A 21,832-nucleotide genomic window follows, 5' to 3' on the forward strand; every position below is an offset into this window, starting at 1 on the left:
TGTCGTCGTTTCTTTTGTCTCCCTCCTTCGATCAAGTGAAAAACATAACAGCTAGAAGTAGATTTTATGATCTCACCATCTTCTAATCAATTCCGTTACTTTTAACTTAAAATATGCCTCCGTCATTATTTATTCTTACATCTCACGATTATAATATTTTTTATAGAATGTAAATGTATTCTTTTTTTTATAAGAATACAGTGTAAGATGATAAATAGTTACGAATAAAAAGAATTTTTCTATACATAAATACTGCCATAAAGTGGGTGGCCTTCGCTAGCTTTGAATTTATGCTTCAGCTTAAAAAAGCAATTAGCTGCAAAGTGGTCCAAATGGCATAATGTTTTATGTTTCTGTAACAGTAGTGCAAGAAGACTGGCCACAAGTGACCACATATATAATTATTGTTCGACAAATTAAATATCGACTCCGGTCGATGCTAATTGCATACTCCATGCATAGTGCTGGTATATATGCACGCGGCCTCGGTCACTGTAAGTTCAGATTCCGCGTGCCATTGGCACTCATACATGTTGATAACGGGAGAATAGTGACCGCCGAAGTGCCACGACTCTAATTTTGATCATCTTAGTTTAATCATGTCTTTTGGATTTGCTAAATTAATTATGTCCATTTTCGCCAACTTTGCAGTTCATGCGGGGTCTGTTATATAGCATAGGAAAATGATCAAAGTTCTTAACTAGAGCCAAAAAGTACGTACCATACCACACAGACGAACTAAAATTCTGAACTAAATACGCACAAGTGCTCTATATATCACAACGATTTATGAATTATAGTGCTCGATCGAGAAGGTAAATGCCTTTTTTTTTTTCGTTATTATATATATATATATATATATATTATATTCTTAAACATTTTTAAAAAATTCACAATATCATTAAAAAATATTTTCTTAATAAAAAAAAGGTAATGCAATATGCTACAGTTACCGCTGACTTATACCGCTTTCCTTTCCCGCTTGAGGTGGCCTGCCATGTGTTTTATTAATTAAAAAAAAAACCGTAAAAAAGTCCCCAACCCCCCCCCCCTCCCCAAAAAAAATTTTCAGAAGTCCAAAATCCCCAATCACAATAAGCCTTCCTTCGGCTCCTCCGTCATATCTCCACCGGCATCTAGTCCGCGGGGCAAGAGATCCATTTCAATTCGTGAAACGACGATAGTTAAGTAGATAAAATTTCAATTCATGAAATTCATAGCAACCTCAAATTTTCTGATTTCTTTTCCTTTGTTTTCTTGGGCACCGAACATAGGGTTATGAAATAGAATTTCAAGTTGATTTCTTTTATGGTTTATATAAGAAGTTGTATCATGTGAGTTTGAGTGGTATGGATGACTGTTTCGTTTTGCGTAGAGTTTCCATTGCAACTTGTAAGTGTTTCTTCTTCCATAGTCTGTTTTGTGTTGGTGACATAATGTGTTGTTTTTTATTTCTATGGAAAGAGAAGTTTTTGTGAAAATGACATGTTTTTTCCATTTTCCTTTTCCTAGATTTGAGAGAAATTTGTATATCTAGGTCTTATACTGGCAATCATTTACTGCTTTTCTGGATTTGCATTCTGTCTCCAACTCCATTTCTACGATGTGGAGTTGGGATGGATGATTTGAAGAAGGCAAGAACAAGGTTGGGGAAGATTTTTACAATGTGGAGTTGGGGTTTATTATTTGCGAGCAATTTTTTTTTGAGTTGGGATGGAAGATTCGAAGAAGGCAAGCTACGAAGTGGAGAGTGGAGTTAGAGTTTATTATTTGGGAGAGAATGACAAAAAAAAGGAAGCGAACTAATTCATAATTTTTTTTAATATTTAAAATTGATGCCACGGGGGCATGCACATCAAGCAGGAGGACGCAACGGGAGCACTAAGCGGTGGGAATATCATTATTCATAAATATTAAAAAAAAAAAAAGAATTCTCAGGTCCCATATCAGGACCCATCATCGGGAGAACTAACATTATTTTTTTGTTTTTGTTTTTTATTTTTGTTAACACATCAGAAATATTTCATTACTTAAACTGTAACATCGGCCAATACAAAAGGGAAAAATGGACTGAGGACCCTCTATTTTTTTTTTTTTTTGATAAAAGAAATTGATCTCATTAAGACATAAGTCCAATTACATGAATTCACAAACAGAAATCGAGTAAAACAACTACTTCATTTCTTTTGTGACAATAGAAAAGATACATGAGGGACATGTTTCAAGGTCATATCGATCCTCTGTGCAATCCAGGGCAGATTTGGCTAGGTGATGTGCTGCCATGTTAGCTTCTCGGAACGTATGCACCATTGACCAGCAAGCAAAATAATTTAGTACCACCCTTGCATCTTCCACCAGATAGCCACCCAAACTCCAGTTCTTAGGAAGATGGTTCATTAAATCTACTACTTGCTTTGAATCCCCCTCCAACAAACATTGTGTTATGCCAATCTCTTTGCAAAAAATTGCTGCTAGGAGTATGTCATAGGCTTCAGCATCGAAAGGAGTTCCTTTGAAGGATCTGTGTGCCTGTAGGCTTCCAATAGGGAAACCTTGGTGATCTCTAATGAGCACTCCAATTCCTATATGCCCTTCCCTTTGATTTACAGCCGCATCTCAGTTGACTTTAAAAGAACCAACCTCAGGCTTTGACCACTTTTGAGTCCCTACATGAGTTGTGGGATTGACAACTGGCTCCTTTGTGAGAGTTTCCCTGTATGCTGCCAGTTCTGCCTTGGCCAGTTGGAGCAGAGCAGTTGGATGTTTGAAATCTTTACCAAAAAGAGTGTTGTTCCTTCTAGTCCATATGCCCCTCATAGTAGTTGCCACTTCTTCAAGTTCCTCTAAACTAAGCCTCTCCACCATTCTTGACCAGATATCAAAGATCAAATCACTTTGAAAGGATAGTTTTTGCACCTTTATAACTCCCTGACCCCACACATCCTTTGCCGCAATGCAGCCCCACAGAACATGTCCAGAAGTTTCAGGCTCCTGCTTGCAGATCAGACATGAATTGTGTTCCACTACTTTCCTCCTTCTCAGATTTGCTAGAGTTGGAAAGGCCTCCTTGCATGCTCTCCATAGGAACATTTTAGTAGCAGGGGTTACTCTCAACTTCCAAATAGCCTTCCAAGCTTTTTTTTCATTAACTTTGCTTGAGGTCTCCCCTTATTGTCCACACTCGAAACTTTTACTAAGGTGATATCCACTCTTGACAGTATATCTACCTTGTATAGTAAATTGCTAGACTAATTGATCCTCTCTCCCCCCAAAACGAATTGGTATAGATTTAATGTCATCAATTTCCTGTTGGGTGAAGAGCTCTTGGAGTAAAGATTCCTTCCACTACTGCACTTGGGGGTCAATTAAATCACAAACCTTTTCACACCAACAATCCCCATCTCGAATGGACTGAATCTTGTATGGATGGGAGAAGGGCAGCCATTTATCTGACCATATATTGATTTGTTTTCCATTCCCCACCCTCCATATGAGACCTTCCTTTAACAGCCTTAAGCCTGCATGAATACCTCTCCAAGCAAAGGATGGCCCTGTCCCCACTTTGGCTTCTAACAGCCCCACTTTGCTGAAATACTTTTGCTTAAGAATCCTGGCCACCAGAGAGTTTGGGTGTTGTAAAATTCTCCAACCTTGCTTTGAGAGTAAGGCTAGATTAAAGCTTCTCAAGTCTCGAAACCCAAGCCCTCCCATGTCTTTGCTGAAGCTGAGCTGTTTCCAATTCACCCACTAGATCTTGGAGCTATCTTCATTGAAGCCCCACCAGAATTTCCTGAGTAGTTGAGTTATTTTGCTAGTGATGGAGGCTGGTATTAAGAACATACCCATGGCATAGGTAGGTATCGCTTGAATGACTGCTTTGAGGAGAACTTCTTTCCCTGCTGCTGAGAGAAATTTGTTTTTCCAGTTTGTAACTCGACTCCATGTCCTATCAATTAGTGAATGGAATGATGCCACCTTTGCTCTTCCCACCATTGCAGGTAGACCCAAGTATCTTTCAAAAGAGCCAGAAGATTTAACTCCTGCAATCTCCAAAATTTGTTTTTGAACTTCTTGGCCATTATTTCTGCTGAAAAAAAATGGAGGATTTGTCTTTATTTATCACCTGTCCTGAGGCCTTCTCATATATATCAAGTAGGTTGAGCACATGTCTAAGTTTCTCGGTTGAAGTTTGGCAGAAGAGCAGGCTACCATCTGCAAAGAATAGGTGATTCATTGATACTGAGCCTCTTCCAAAAGGGATAGGGGTCAAAATACCACAGCTTTCAGCTTTGTTTAATAGGGCAGTGAGGGCTTCTGCACATAAAATGAAGAGGTAGTGGGATAAAGGGTTACCTTGTCAAAGGCCCCTTGAAGGCAAGAAGGACCTTTGAGGCTCACCATTAACCAGTATTGAGTATGTTACAGATTGGAGACAGGTCTGAATTAAGTTAATCCATTTTGGAGGGAACTCCATCTTGGCCATAGTAGCTTCAACAAACTGCCATTCCACCCTATCGTAAGCCTTACTCATGTCTAATTTCATAGCCATAAAATCTCTTTTGCCTTTCATTTTTGAGATCATGGTATGAAGGATCTCGTAGGCAACTAGAGTGTTATCAGAAATGAGCCTCCCGGGTACAAATGCACTTTGGTTATGGGAAATGAGCTTAGGCAGGATGGCCTTTAGCCTGTTTGCAAGGGTTTTGGAGACTATTTTGTATACCACATTGCACAGGCTAATAGGTCTATAATCTGAGACTCTCTTAGGGTTTTTAATTTTTGGTATGAGGGTAATGTAAGTGTCATTAACCTCCTTAAGGGATCCACCCTGGTTTAGGACTTTGAGTGCGAAATTACACACTTGTTCACCCACAACCTCCCAGTGCTTTTGATAAAACTGAGTTGGAAATCCATCAGGGCCAGGAGACCCTAGTGGATTCATCTGAAAAATAGCCTCTGTTATGTGTTCTCTAGTGAAAGGGATCATTAACCATGCCTGCATCTCCAAATCAAGTTTTGTTTCCATAGCAGACAGGCAGTTTTCAAAATTTGAGGGGTAGGTGGAAGTAAATAGTGAAGAGAAGTAACCTGTAAACACACCTCCAATCTCTGCCTGCTCAGTGACATACCTTCCTTGTGAGACCTCGGCCCTTTTGATGGTATTGGTCTTTCTTCTTTGACTAGCCTGCATATGAAAGTATTGAGTATTTCTATCTCCATGCTTAAACCAGTGTTGTTTTGCCCTTTGGCGCCACTTTAGATCATTTTCTATCAATGTAGACACCACATCCTCCTGAGCTTGTTTCATGGTAGCTAAGTGTCTGCCCGAGCCAGTTTCTTGGAGATGACCAATGTTTTGTAGTCCCTGAGTAATGTTCATGGCCTGCTGTTTTTTAGTTTTCTGCTGCCAAACTAGTAACTCCTGTTTGCATGTGTCTAGTTGTCTCCTCAGAGTACTAGCCTCACTACTTGATCCATTACCTTCCTTCCATGCCTCACTAATGACCTTTTTACAATCATCCTTTTATTCTCATGCCATTTCATATCTGAAGCACACTTGTCTTCTCCTTCTTCCATTACTTGTTCTGCATATTTCAATGAGGAGAGGGGAATGGTCAGATTTTACAGCTGCAAGGGCAGTGCTTGAGGCATGACTGAAAATATCATTCCATTCCTTATTTCCAAGAGCTCTGTCTATCTTTTCCTTTATGAATTCCCTTCCAAGCCTGTTATTGGACCATGTTAAACGTAGTCCCTGAGAGTGAATGTCCTTTAGGCCACAGTAGTCTATTGCTTGCCTAAACTCCTCGATTTGTTTATAAGGTCTGCTTGCCCCTCCCATTTTCTCCTTTTGGTGCAATATCTCATTGAAATCTCCTGAGCAAAGCCAGGCCATGGGGCTGGAAGGTTTAAGCCTTCAAAAGTTGCCAACTCCCACTTCTTTTTCCAGTCTCTGGATGGCCATAAAAACCAGTAAACTGCCATGTTGGTCCACTGTTTTCTTCTTGGATCAGTGCACTGATATGCCATCTAGTGTAGTTAATCACTTTGACATCCCATTTGTCGTTCCATAACAGTGCAATGCCACCACTTAATCCCACACAGTCAACTGCAACACACCCATCCATCATTAAATTTCTCCTGATCACTTCCATCCTTTTATTTCTACTTTTAGTTTCCACTAGGAAAACTAAAGTGGGACACTTTTCCTTTGATAAATTTCTAAGGACACTAATTGACCGAGGGTTCCCAGGCCCTCGCAGTTCCATACCAAGATACTCATTGGTTTTGGCAGGGCTGGAGACCAGCCTCTGCCTGAGCAAATGATGTTTCCTTGTTAACTTCATCTCCTTTAAATTTTTTTGAAACAGTGTTACTATGTGTGATCCTTCACTTGCATCCTCTCTGGTAAGACACTCTGGTGGACCTGTTAGGGGTTTCAATCAGAAGGGCACCACCATTGTCTTCCTCCTGGGATGTTTTTTCACGTGCTTTCCTTTTCCATATTCTGACAGTGCTAACCAAGTCAACCCTACTGGGGTTCACATGATCATCTGTGCTATCCAAAAAACCTGCCTCCACCCTTTTCCCGGATACCTGCCTAGTACCAGCAGGCCTTCTAGTAGAATCCACCTCACTCCTTTGTAGTACTTCCCACTTTTCAATATCATACGAGGGGGACCATTTTTCTACTTTGCACGTGGAGCCCTATTTTGGTAATTTAGAACCCTGTCCCATGTTCTTTTGGATCCCTTGCATATCAATAGCTTCAGTGGCTCCCTCGAGACTAGGCACCCCATACACAATTGTTGACTGCTTTAGTTCTGGAATCCATCCTGCCTGTCTTATGTGATCTTTAAGCTGGTTCCCAAGAAAGCCACCCTGAATAAAGCCCTCGCCTACTCTTTTTTCTTTTGTTGGTGGTTCAGATTGGACCCTTTGCTTTTTTTTCTTCCTCATTTTCTGCTGAGGACATATCCTGCTTTCCCGCTCTTTCCTGTTCACCACTGCATTGGCTTCCACTTCCGCCACTGTCTTTTTTCTGTTCACCACCCCGTTGGTTTCCACCTCCACCACCACCATATCTGCGCCTATCAAATATGTTTGTGTTCCTGGGTTGTCCTCGTAACCAGGGGCCAAATTGATACGAGGCCTGTTCATCTCCTTGTTGCTCTGTTCTTAACTATGCACATTTTCTTCCTTTGTGAGACAACACCCCACATTTGAAACAAAAACTTTGTAGACATTCGTACTTAAAAGGAATCCAGTGCTGTTTTTCACCTAGCTTCAACCATTTCCCTCTCAGCAAAGGTTTGTGTAGATCCACCGCTACCCTTACTCTGAGACACCTCCCCCAAGCACGTCCACCAGCCTCAGCTTCCACTCTGATAACGTGTCCAATGGATCTTGCAAATTGCTGACCAAAATCTTCTGTCATGGTGGCTAATGGAAGGTTATGCAGCTGCACCCAAAAGGGTTCAAAGTGAAACTGCAGTGCATGGATGGATATTGTTTCATCCACTTCCATCATGGTCAGCAGGTGTCTATCAAAGAACCATGGACGTCCAGTTAGTACTCTATCTTTATCTACCATCTTTTGGAATTCCATCAGAAAACATTGCTCTCCCAACTCCTTGCAGCTTAACCCACCCATCCAACTTCCATATCTGCGACATGGTGACCCTAAAACCTTCACTGTTAACACTCTTCTCCGTTAGGGCCTTTCCCACAATACAGTATTTGCCCCTTGCAGCTTCCTCGGTGTATTGATCTGGATTTGCATGGAAACATGAACTTTCTTCTTTTGAGAGATGAAACCTCTCCCATTGTGTTGCCAAGTCTTCTGCCTCCATTTTGACAACCAAAAAGCAGAATCAACCAGGTAACTCACATGAGGTGAGCCGTAGACCTTATGAACTTACCAAAACCAGCAGACCAGCAAACTAGACACGGAAACTCACATCAAGTGAGACGTAAACCTTAGAGTGGAAACCCAAGGCACTGAAACCTCACACTCTCTCTGAGAGAAAACGAAGGCACTCCTCATTTTCCACACCGACTGAGGACCCTCTAAAATGATTAATACATCATCAGATAAAATTTTTGCTCCCTTTTCTAAGTGATGAGCCACCCTATTAACATTCCTTCTTACATGGGTTCTTAGAAATAGCATACTAACATGTTGACACATTAGTTACATCCTATTGGCTGTTGATTGTAATAAGTTTTAGTTTTACTCTGAATTTTGGTATAAATACCCCACATGTATTTCATAACAAATAGTGGAAAATATTCATAGTTTCATAACAAATACTTGTTCAAGTTTTCTTTCTCATCTTCTATATTTCTCTTCTTCTCAACTTCTCTCTCAGAGACTTCCATGCCAGAGTTCAGAATTTGTCATGGTATCAGAGAAATCTGATTGATTGTTCTTGAATTATCCATGGATTTAACAATGATTTCTTCCTCTCATTCTTCTCAATTTTCAATCGAAGATCTGTCGAGCCCTTATTTTCTCCATCACGGAAAAAATCCTGGGGTTATGTTGGTGACAGAATGAATAAATGGAGACAATTATCACTCTTGGGCAAGATCGATGTCTAAAGACCTCAATGCAAAGAATAAGATGAGTTTTATCAATGGAACGTTAAGAAACCCTCGAATGAAGAAGATCTTATCTGTCAGGCTTGGATTCGGTGTAATGATATAGTAGTATAATGGATTATCAATTCTGTTGCAAAGAATATTGGTTCAAGCATTTTATACATTAATGTAGTAGTTGATATGTGGAGAGATCTAAAAGAGCAATTTTCACAAGGAAATCAACCAAGAATTTTTCAACAAAGGAAACAATCAGTTCTCTAAGCAAGAACATAAATCTGTTAGTGACTATTACACAGAGCTGAAGTCATATTGGGATGAATTATCTAATTTCAAGAAAAATCCAACGCTAAGTTCCAGTTAAATCCTAAATTTTTTTGAAGAATCACAACAAGAAGAATATGTGATGCAATTTTTTTATGGGTTTGAGTGAGTCTTTCAATAGTTGGAAGAGTCAAATTTTATTGATTGAACCATTTCCCTCCATTAACAGAGTTGTTGCACTTGTACTTCAAGAAGAGAAACAAAGAGAGGTGCTTATCAATTCTACCACAAATCTTGAATCAATTGCTGCACTACTGACTGAACAAGCACCGAATCTTGAATCCATTGTTGCATTGATGACTAAATCTGGAAAACCTGGAAACTCTTCTTCCAAACAATTTGGCTTCTGCAAAGATCGACCTATATGCAGTCATTGTGGATACACAAGGCATACCTATGATAAATGCTACAAAATTCATGGTTTTCCAAACATCTTCTTCCTCTAAGGGTCAAGCAAAGAATGAAGTTCCACAGTCGACATTTATTCAAGAGCAATGTTAGCAACTTCTTGCGATTCTTAAACCTTCTGTTGCTACCCCTCACTCTGGAAATCAGACTATTTCCTCTCCACAAGAATCAAATTCCACATCTCTTTTAGCATCGGGTATTCTTCCAACATCTTCAACATCTTTAATTTCTTCAAACCATACACCTTGGATAATTGACATTGGAGCTACAAACCACATGGTCAATTCCATTCAATTCTTTTCTTCCATTGCCTCTGCAATTAAATCTTCAATAAAGTTACCAAATGGTAATCTTGTTGAAGTCACTCATATTGGGATAGTTTCTCTTTCTAACAAATTAGTCTCACACAATGTTCTTTGTGTTCCATCTTTGTCATTCAATCTTATATCAGCTAGCAAGTTAACCCATAATTCCTTTTGTTGTCTCATTTTCATTTCTAATCTTTGTTTTCTTCAGAACCTATCTACATGGACAATGATTGGGATGGGTGAGGAAAGAGCTAGCTTATATCATTTCTTGCAACAATCTTTGGTTGGTTTCTATTGCTTCCTCAGTTCATCAAGATTTTTATTGGTGGCATTTTAGGCTAGGCCACATCTCTTATTCTAGACTGAGATTTCTCAATAAATATGTATCAAATATAAAAATGTCAAATTCTACAACTTCCTTTCCTTGTACAATTTGCCCATTAACTAAACAAAAATGCGTGCCTTTTACACCTAGTGATAATGTTTCTACGTTTCATTTTGCTCTCATTCATTGTGATATATGTGGTCCATTTTTTGTCTCTACTCTTGATGGCTCTAAATATTTTCTAACCATTTTGGATGACTACTCAAAGTCTACTTGGGTTTACCTCATGCAAAACAAATCTCAAACCAAGACTTATTTGCAATCATTCTTTAATCTAGTGGAAACAAAATTTCAAACACAGATTAGAAAAATCAGAACAGACATTGGAGTTAAGTTTCATATGCCTGAATATTTCTCAAACAAGGGTGTAATTCATCAAAGAAGTTGTGTGGGAAAACCTCAACAAAATGGTACAGCGGAGAGAAAACACCAACATCTTTTGTATGTTGCTTGTTCTTTACGTTTTTAAGCATATCTACTATTGGAATTTTGGGGTGATTGCATCTTAATTGCAACCCACTTGATTAATCTAACTCCAACTCCTTTGCTATCAAACAAGTCACCCTATGAAGTATTGCATTCCACTCCTAGTTCCTATACTCATCTTAGAGTGTTTGGTTGCCTTTATTTTGCATCTACCTTAACTAGAAATCGAACCAAATTTGATCCTAGAGCTAGAAAATACATTTTCTTTGGGTATCCATTTACTATCAAAGGATACAAACTATTTGATCTTGAGACTTACACTACTTTCATTTCTCAGGATGTGGTTTTTCATGAAACAATTTTCCCTTTTTCTTCTTCTACTTCTCACCCTTCTCTTCCACAACAATCTTCATTTGTTCTACCAAAAATAATGCTAGATATTGCTGATTCTCTTTTCTATATCTCCTCTTATTCTACTACAAATCTTCCTTCTTCTCCTACTACTTCTAATTCTACTACTTTTCTTCCCATTCCACAATCAACAAGGCCATGGAAAAAACCAAGTTATTTGCAAGACTACCACTGTATGCTGGCTGCTTCTCTTCTATTACAATCTGTTTCCTTGGTAGATATTTCCTCAGGTACAAAGTTTCCTCTCTCTAACTTTCTTTCTTATCATAAACTCTCTCCCTCTCACAAACACTTTGCCTTAACTATATCTTCACATAGAGCCTACATCTTTTTCCTGAGCCTCCCATATACCTGAATGGAAAACAACAATGAATGCTAAAATTAAAGCTCTTGAGGACAATGAAACTTGGACAATTACTTCTTTACCTGTAGGAAAGAAATCTATAGGCTGTAAATGGGTTTATAGAATTTAATGTAAGGCTGATGGTAGCATAGAAAGATACAAAGCCAAGTTGGTTGTCAAAGGATATACTCGAGTTGAAGGTTTAGACTTTCAAGAAACTGTTTATCCAGCTGCAAAACTGACCACCGTGCGATGTTTGTTAGCTTTGGCAACTACTAAAAATTGTCATCTACATCAATTAGATGTAAATAATACCTTCTTACATGGTGACCTCATTGAAGAAGTTTACATGGATATACCTCCTGGTTATGCACAAAAGTGGGACCATCGTGTTTGTAGACTTAAAAAGTCTCTTTATGGCCTACAACAAGCATCTAGACAGTGGTTTCAAAAATTATCTATTGCTATACTTGATTATGATTTTCATCAAGCACATTGAGATCATTCTTTGTTTATCAAGTCTGATGCTTCTTCTTTTATTGCTTTGCTAGTTTATGTTGATGACATAATCTTAGCAAGCAATTATCTTCAATCCATTACTGAATTGAAAACTTTTCCAGATAACAAATTCAAAATCAAGGATTTGGGAGTTTTGAAATATTTCCTTGGTTTAGAAGTGGCCAGATCATCCAAGGGCATCTCTTTATGTCAAAGAAAGTATGCCTTGGATATTTTGCAGGATTTAGGATTTTTAGCATCCAAACTAGTAAAATTTCCTATGGAGCAAAAGGTCAAATCTTCCTCTACAACAAACTGTTTCAAGGTCCTCAGCTGAAGCAGAATATAGGGTCATCACTTCTACAACATGTGAATTTTCTTAGTTACTTGCCTTGTTAAAAGCTTTTCTGCTCCAACACTCTCTGGCATCATTTTCTCTTTTGTGACAACAAAGTTGCTCTTCATATTGCAGCAAACCTAGTTTTTCATGAAAGAACCAAACATACTGAACTAGATTGCCATATAGTCAGAGAAAAGTTACATGCCACTGTGATCAAAACTTTTCATGTTACTTCTCACCACCAATTGGGTGGATCTTTTCACAAAAGCTCTTGGTACTACTCAATTCTTTTCTTTGTTTAGCAAGATGAGTGTTTTGGAAATACACACTCCATATTGAGGGGGACTCTTAGAAATAGCATACTGACATGTTGGCACATTAGTTACATCCTATTGGTTGTCAACTATAATAAGTTTTACTTTTACTCTAAATTTTGGTATAAATACCCCAAGTGTATTCCATAACAAAAAGTGGAAAATATTCACAGTTTCATAACAAATACGTGTTCAAGTTTTCTTTCTCATCTTCTGTATTTCTCTCCTCAACTTCTGTCTCAGAGACTTCCATGGTAGAGTTTAGAATTTGTCATGGTTGAAAGATCAAGCTAGAAAGAAAATCATGAGCTGTGTAATATATGAGATTATGTGATCACGGCTACTTAAACCCAGTCCCTTCAGGGACATCCAATAAAATTGGAACGATACAGACAAGATTAGCTACTTAAATCCTCTATTTTACTATTAACAACAGCACCAATTTGAGAAGTATCCTATTCAAAAACCACACATGTAAATCCCGAATTCGTGCAAAAGCACACTGCCAGAAAAGCTCCCCAAGCTTCAACAACTTTTGGAGAAAAAAGGAAAATTGAGAAGATTACTTACAAGCCAAATCCACCCATTTCATCCCTAACCATCAATACTACACGAAACGTACCACTCACCTTTGAAATAGCTATATTCCAATTAACATTAACAAAGCCTCTAGATTGCATCTGCCATTTAAAGAGGTGGTGTCAATTGATTTTGAACAGCACAATGATGGTGTCGCACATCCTAAAATTTTGCAAATAAATGTTGTGATTGAACTAATAAATGTAAAGGATGATCAAAGGAAGATCTTAAAAGAAGAGAGTTTCTCCTAAGCCATATGTTGTGGGCTATAATACACATCATCAATGCCATATCTTGTTTAGAAAGCTTTTGATGAAAGTGTATACATAATTGCTGAACGTTTAGGTGTTTCAAAGAGGATTTTTGAAGGGCCATAATGCAGCAACCCCAAACGTCATGTGTGGAAGAACACTCCCACAAAATATATATGTTCTGTAGTTTCGGCTTCTATAGGACAAACATAACAGCTTGGGTTCTCCATCATCTTTCGTTTATAAAGATTCAAACCTGTAGGTAATAGGTCATTACATGCCTTCCAAATAAAAGTTTTGACATTGTTAGGTATAGTAGAAGACCAAATATTCCTCCAGAATGCTTCCATAGTCTGAGAAGATGAAGAACCACTCATATTTAGAATAGCTCTTTCATTTTCCATATGATAAGCACTCTTCACAGTGAAGTAACTTGAAATGATTTTATCTTTTGACAACAAAGGATTTAGGGGTATATTCATTATCGACTCAGCCTCATAACGGAAGATGTCATGCACCAACTAAAAATTCTAATCTTTGCTGTGGGGGTTGATTAGAGCATCCACTGTGGCATTGGTGGCAAACTTCTAAGGAGGAGACTTAACCATAAAAGTATGTTTTTAGGAAACCATTTGTCCCTCCCAATACCTATACTTCCGTTTCCAACTCTCCAAAACAAACCATCTAGAAAAAGATCGTTGGCTGATAACAAACTTCTCTATAGATAAGAACATATGTGAGATCAACCGGCAAAAAAAATAGTTCCTTCTAAAAAGTACTTAACTAGTAAAATCATAGATGAAAGAGAGAAAGCATTATTCATAAGCCTCCATGATTTTTCGCCAATAAAGATTTATTAAAACAACCCAAGTCTCTAAATCCCAACCCACCCAAAATCTTAGAAAATCCCATATTCTCCCAACTCATCCAATAAATTTTAGAAACACTCTTTTGATGCTCCTAATAAAACCTTTGCATGATTTTGTTAAGCTATGCACATAGAGTTTTTGGTAATAGGAAAATGCTCATGGTATAGGTTGGGATGGCTTGAATAACTACTTTCAACAAAACTTCCTTGCCTGCTTGGGAGAGGAACATGTACTTCCAATTATTGATTCTATGCCAAACTCAAAAAAAAGGTTTGATTCAGGCCAACCGAATTGGTCAAAACTGAACAGATTCTAGAGGACTTTTTTAATTGTTCACTGAATCGCTTCAATTGACGAATTTAGGCTGACTCAGACTGAATTTAGATAGATTTGAGCTGATTCCATTTTATTCAAAACTGTATTTACTTTTTATTTTTCCAACAACTGAGTTTTTTATTTTTTATTTTATTTCTTGTACAAAAATATGATAGAACTAAACATATATTTTTTCATCATTGTATTCAATAAGAATTCTAGAAAAACTGAAAGATAAAACATGTAATTCTTTATTTTCTTTAGTTGAACAAAATACTTAGGAGATGAATGAGTACTTTATATTAAATTTGTAGTTGTGCATAAAATACTATAGTTGTCAGGTACTTATAACTTAATGACCTTTATCTTCTTCATATATGAGGCAAAAAAAGTCAACAAAAAATGTTAAATACATAAATTTCTTGTTTATTAAAGCTGTTTGGATTCATATTATATTTTATTGAAACTAGTCAATGAATTTCTATTTTATATGGTTTTAAATCATTTTTATCAACATTGAAATAACCGATTCAAAATTGTTTTGGATCGTCTAATTCAGTTTGTTGAGTCACCCGATACATTGAATTAGTCCTTACCTAATTCTGATTTTTCGAGCCTTTATTATTTTGGATATTTCAAATAATTATAGGATATAATTAGTTCTTTATATATATAGTATCTTTTGCATTGATTGAGATATTAACTCATTGACATAAAATAGAGAAAATGTCAGTCCCACATTGATAAAATAAAATGTAGACAATAATTTTGAACGAAAAATGTGCTCGCCCCGAGGACAAGCAAGGCAGGAAAAAAGTCTGCTCAACACTTGTCTCGAGCGATAATTGCTCGCCCGAGCATTATTTCTCGCCTTAAGCGATGATTGCTTGCCCCGAGCAATGAATGAAGACTATAAAAACATGGCAAGCACTAAGTACAGTCTATATGTGTTACATAACAGAAAGTTAGTCATCTCTAAACATTGGACCGCATTATGGTTAATTTTTAAATCTAAGAATTAAGACTAGATGTCATTATCTAAGTTATGATCAACATTAAGTGGGCTCAATGATGATCGTTATGTCAAGTCATTACATTACGGTCACAATAATTATAAAACGATTACTTGATCAATGTCTCTCCCTCTTGAAATTCTCATTAAATTGCATTTTTGAGTTGTTCTAGAAAATACTAGTAGAAAGAACAAAACTAGTTGGCTTCATTGTATTATGGGAACAATTTTGTCAAAACTCTATATAACTGGGAAATGAAACAAAATATATTCTAAAGAAACTAGCGCTACGATTGAGTTTTGAAGCCTATTTTGATATTCCATTATAATCTGCAGTCATGATTTTCTAAAATTTTTTAATATATATTTCCAAAATCTTTAGAACATACTTTGATCATGGAGGCGATGCAGTCCATTCAAGTGATGTGCCAGGACTTCATTCGTCTTGATCGTTTCAATGGATAAAACTTCACTTGCTGGCAACAAAATATGTTCTTCTTCCTCACCACTTCGAAGTTCACATATATTTGAAAATAACTTGAAGGCAATACCAGGTCCAACACCAGAAAAAATGCCAAATTGAAATAGAAGAGTAGGAAGCGAAAAGACAGATTTTCTACGCAAAGGTCACATCCTCAACACATTGTCCAATTCCATATATGATGTTTACCGGTCCTGATCTCCTTTGTTTTTGTTTTCATTAAAGAACCGAGAATCACATGTCCACGAGTGATTCCGTCCCAATTTTATTAATAAACCCTCAATTATGGCGGAGGAAAATCGTGGTTACAGACCAATACCTGGGGATACAATATAAAGTTCCGAAACCAGGTATCAAAATAGCCTAGTTTTTGCTATCCAAAAAACAAAAAGACAGGGAAAAAAAAACAAGCAACAAAGCCCCACCTGCAAGAAAACGTTAGCACAATAAAAATAGACAACAAAATCTTACCAAACCAACACAACGACCAAACATCACATGAGGGTTGACTCTAACAGCAATGCAAAGATGGTAAACCAAGGTTATCCAATCGAATTAATCCTCGAAAGATCCTCGACAAATCCCCAATAATATTCCATTCCGTGTTAAGACCAGCCACCCTGCTCCGAGCCAACCAATCAGCAACTTTATTACCTTCCCTCCAAACGTGTCGAACTATGCAAAACATCAAATCCATAAGGACAAGTATATCCTCCCAAAAATCCTCCAAATACCATACTCCACATCTCCACCTATTCCACGATGAGATTACCACTTGAGAATCTAATTCTATTTCCACAAAATTAATCTCTAGACTTTTACATGCTTTAAGACCCTGCATTAGAGCTAACAACTCAGCTTTATTATTTGAACCGAAGCCAATATGAGAATTAAAAGCATGAACCAAGTGTCCTTGATAATTTCTAATAATACTACCCACCCCTGAAGAACCTGGGTTTCCTAGACTACGGCCATCTGTATTCAATTTAAACCACCCTTGAGTAGGTTTTTGCCAAGCCACAAGTTTTAAATACTGCCTCATAGGGACTTTAGACAAAATTTACAAATCATGTAAAATCTGCAATTCGTACGTAGAACATTTCTTAACCTTTTTCATGTCTTGACTTATTAAACCCATCCAATCCTTGATAGTATGCCAAAATGCACTAATAGATTGAGTGCACCCCTCCATACGGGCAGTGCATCTTCTACACCAAAGATGCCAACTAATAATCGACGGAAGTAGCCCCACAAAAATCCCCACTTGAGAGTCGGTTGGCGCACATGTAAACCAGGCCTTCACCATCTCCATCCAAGTGTGACCAAGAGGTAGATCAAAAATATTACCAAAATAACGCCATAAGTTAGCAGCAAACTCTCCTCCAAACAGAACATGATTTTGATCCTCATACTTACCTACTACACAGCAATCACAACGAGAAACTATCGGGATCCCAATCCATCTAAGACTATTATCAATGCTCAAAGCCATATTCCATGCTCTCCACATAAAACTGAAATTTTAAGAGGCAACAACCTATGCCACATCCAAGAATGCCAATCCAAACTTGAACCTCTTATTCGAATGCAATCCCAAGTTGATTTAGTAGAAAAATTTCCACTCTTGTGTCTAGTCCAAATCAACACATCAGACCCCTCCTTACAACCCGCCAAAGCCTCAATAATATCATCAACATTGTCCTAACCCACTAACGAAACCAACAGCTCCATATCCCAATTATTATTCAGCTTACACTCCTTAACTTTAAGCAACGAAGTCCCCACAATCTGTAAATCCTCAACTAACGGACCCCTATCCCTCCATTTATCATACCAAAATAAAATATTCCCCTCCCTCACTCTCTACTTTGAATTATTCAGCACATCAAGAATACTAAACCTCGTTCCTTTTTTCCTATCAATAAGAGACCAAGGCGAAGAGTCCAAATATTTTCCTTTAAAAAAATTTGCCCATAAGGATTTACCTTGAATTAAATTCCATGCAAGCCGCATATGCAATGCTTTTTGCATATCCTCCAAGTTGCGCAAGCCCAGGCCCCCTTCCTTTACTGGCTTACAAATATTATCCCATACCACCCACTTTTTTTTTTTGCTTTAACATTCACCTCACACAAAAAAAAATGTACTCATCATACGGTTTAACATTTTAATAATAGATTGGAGAACCTGCAAAATAGCAAATAAATGTAAAGACATACTAGAAAGCACATGCCGAAAAAGTATTAGACAACCACCCGAGGATATGAGCTTCATTTTCCAGCTGCTAATTTTGTTCCAGACTTTGTTAACCATCTCCTCCAAATGCACATGCTTTAGACGCCCCAATACAATCGGAACCTCCAGATATTTAAAGGGAAAAGAGCCTTCCGAGAACCCTGTCAACCTTTTTAAAGCTCTCTTATGAGCAACAGAAATTTTTGAAGAGAAAAATATGGCTGTTTTTTCTTTATTAATCATCTGGCCTGACCATGCTTCACACTTGTCAAACACCAATAAAAGTTCACTAACAGATTTCTTACTCCCATTCAAAAAAATCACAATGTCATCCGCATACATAAGATGAGATATATGAGGAGTACCTCGAGATTGGGAGAATTGCCCAATCTTGTTTGCCGCCACACTCTGTTCCAAAAGACGAGAAAGGACTTCCTGAATAATAAAAAAAAATAAGGCGATAATGGATTCCCCTGACGTAACCCACGACTAGCTTGAAAAAAACCTTTCATCGTTCCATTTAGCATTACAGAGTACCAAATATTCGAAATGCAAGCACGAATTAATTCACAAAAAGGAGGAAATCCAAAACTACGGAGGACCTCCAACAAAAAATTACAATCTATCCGATCATATGCTTTGGCCATGTCAACTTTAATCATAATATTGCCTCCATGAGAAACCTTATTCAGGGAATGAACCATTTTATGAGTAATACTAATATGCTCAAATATACTCCTCCCAGGTATAAAAGCTCCTTGCTCAAGGGATATCAATTTGGGAAGAAAACCTGCCAGATGATTCACAATAATTTTTGAAATTTTTTTATAGAATACCGAACAAAGATTTATCAGCCTAAATTTATCAAATCCCGTAGGTACATCTGTCTTCGGAATAAGCACAATAAAGAAGCCGAATAAAACCTTGGAAGATTTTTAGAGAGAAAAAATTCAAAGATAGCAGCCAAGACATCCATCTTAATCACCTCCCAGCAACTTTTAAAAAAACCTGCTACAAAACCTTCTGGCACAAGAGAATTGTTTATAGGAATAGAAGAGAGAGCCTCCTTGACTTCATCCAAGGAAGGGATACAACAAAGGCGGATACAATCCTCTTCTTCAATAACCGGCGAGATCAAATGTGATAAATCCGGAAGTGCTATTAACTGATTAGTATTTTTAAGGAAATCCGCAAAATAATTAACATCACCATTATGAATTTCTTCCGGTGAATTGAACTCAATCCCGTCCGGAGTTCTCATTCCTTGAATTCTTTTACATCTTTTATTAGCTAACCACACATGAAATAATTTAGAGTTACGATCACCTTCCATGTTCCATTTTATTTTTGCCATTTGAGCTAATCTGATATCTTCCCTACGTCTCCAAGAGGACAACTTAGCAAAGGCCACCACAAACTCCCTCTCGGCATCAATATCCCATTCTCTTTGCAGATGCCCTTCAAGCCGCTCAACCTTCACTTCCAGAGAAGCAATATGAGCATTGGTCCTTCCAAACACCCATTTATTCCATTCACGAAGAGCCACCTTAACCTTTTTAAGCTTACTAGCAAGTTTAACAATCCTCGTCCCAACCATCGGTACAGACCACACATTCTTTACAAAATCTATAAACTCCAGATGCTTAACCCACATTTGCTGAAATCGAAATGGAGAAGGGCCATAGGAATAAGGATCCTTAAGGAACTCAATTAGCATGGGACAATGATCCGAAGTTGTCCTCGGCAAATACGAACAAGTCGCATTAGGAAAAGTAGACATTAAATTAGCATCAAGTAGAACACGGTCCAGTTTAGCCCAAGCTCTAGCTAATCCATGCTGACCATTACACCAAGAGAACTTACTACCATGCGAATTTAAATAAATCAATCCACCCTTATGAATCCATCGGTTAAAATCATCCATAGCAGCTATTAGCCTTGATCCACCACCCCTCCTTTCCAAATCCGAACGAATAATGTTAAAATCTCCAGGAAACAAACAAGGATCCTCACTTAGATTATTCCACCTCAACTCCTCCCATAAAATTCGCCTATCCATCATATTACACTTTGCATATATAAAATTACCCAAAAACTGAAAATCACCCTCCGCTATACTTAAAGACAAGAACTGCGATGTCATCCGAATAACCTGCACATCCATATCATTCATCCACAAGACCCATATTTTCCCACCAACTTCTTCATTAGATATTACATTATCAAAGTGAAGAGCCTGCATGTAAAATTGAGCTTTATCAAAATTCTGGAAAGGCTCCAACAAAACTACCATATTCGGTTTAAACTTACTAAGCAAACTCAAACGTCCCATAGAAGTTCCGAGTCCCTTGATGTTCCACACCAAAATAGAACCTATCATAAAGAAAATTTTGTGGTTCGAGTAATTACCGGATTAGAACTCCTGATTTTCTCAAATTTTTTTTTTGTTATATTTCCTCTTCCCAGCTTCTTCCACTGTTTTCGTATGATAATCTTTGTCCTGCGTAAAAATTTCGGCATGTATATCAGGTTCCGGATTCGACATTGACCCCTCTTCCAAACAGAAAGCATCCTCTTTCATTTGGTCCTCATCCCTCTGCTCTGTATCCACCTCCGTATCATTAATAGATACGTCCTCAACCAACGTTTCCGTAGCTGCCTCTGCCTCCCGCATCAGAGTAAATGTATCCTGCATCACATCATCCATTTCCATTATTACCTTATTTTGCCTCGCCTCTACAGAACCCTCCGTATTAGGAGCCTCACCATGTTCTTTATCCACATCCAACTCTTCAATCAACAAAGCTGATGCGGAGGCCTCGATTACCAGAGTAACCTCCGAATTAATATTTTCTGTATCTTCTTTTTCTGCAATAACTGAAGGAAACGTTAAATTTTTAGGTTCTTGAACCAATGTTGTTTGAACTTCAGGTCCTTCTATAACAGGTTCTTTCGGCTCTTCAACAACGGGTTCTTCTTCTTCAACAATAGTTTCTTGTTGATGAACCCAAGATTTATTTTCTGGTCTCTTTTTCCCAGCTCGACAAGTGCACACGTTATGCCCCTGAATTTTACATTTAGAACAGAATGCGGGCAACGTTTCATACACAATATCTTGCTTATGACTAGACCCCAACCTAGGAGTCCCAATCCAAAAATGAGAAAGAGGCTCAATGGCAACATCCAGCTCCACACAGATACGTGCAATATTAGTGCCAGTCGCACAACGTGTGGGATTATCACGCCTAATAAATCTACCTATCGGGACTGTTAAAATTTTAAGAAAAGATTCAAGATAAAAGTTAGGAGGCAAACCTGGTAATACAATCCAGACTGGAACAATAGATGGTTCTTCCTCCTTAAAATCTGGTGTCCAATGGAAAGCACGATATGGAATCCCGTCAATATCGCAAGCTTAACTTGACAGTGCTTTCATGCAATCTTCCTTCACAACCATTCGTATAAAAACATTTATGGGATGCCTCATGGTCGAAATGACTAGAGTGCCTTCAAGACTCCATCGATTTCAAATGAAGGTGTAACGCCTCGGTCCCGCACGGTCGGAGAGTTACTTCCTAGCACTTAAACTCACATTCCAACAATATAAAAAAAAACACTCCAAATTCCCAATATCATTTAGAAAATTTAATTCAATCTAATTTCCTCAATATAACCAATTTTCCAAAATGCCAAGTCATCACAACACAATAAAATTTCTTAATAAAATTCGAC

The sequence above is a fragment of the Juglans regia genome, chromosome 3 (assembly GCF_001411555.2).
Source record: "Juglans regia cultivar Chandler chromosome 3, Walnut 2.0, whole genome shotgun sequence".
NCBI classification, from domain to species: Eukaryota; Viridiplantae; Streptophyta; class Magnoliopsida; order Fagales; family Juglandaceae; genus Juglans; species Juglans regia.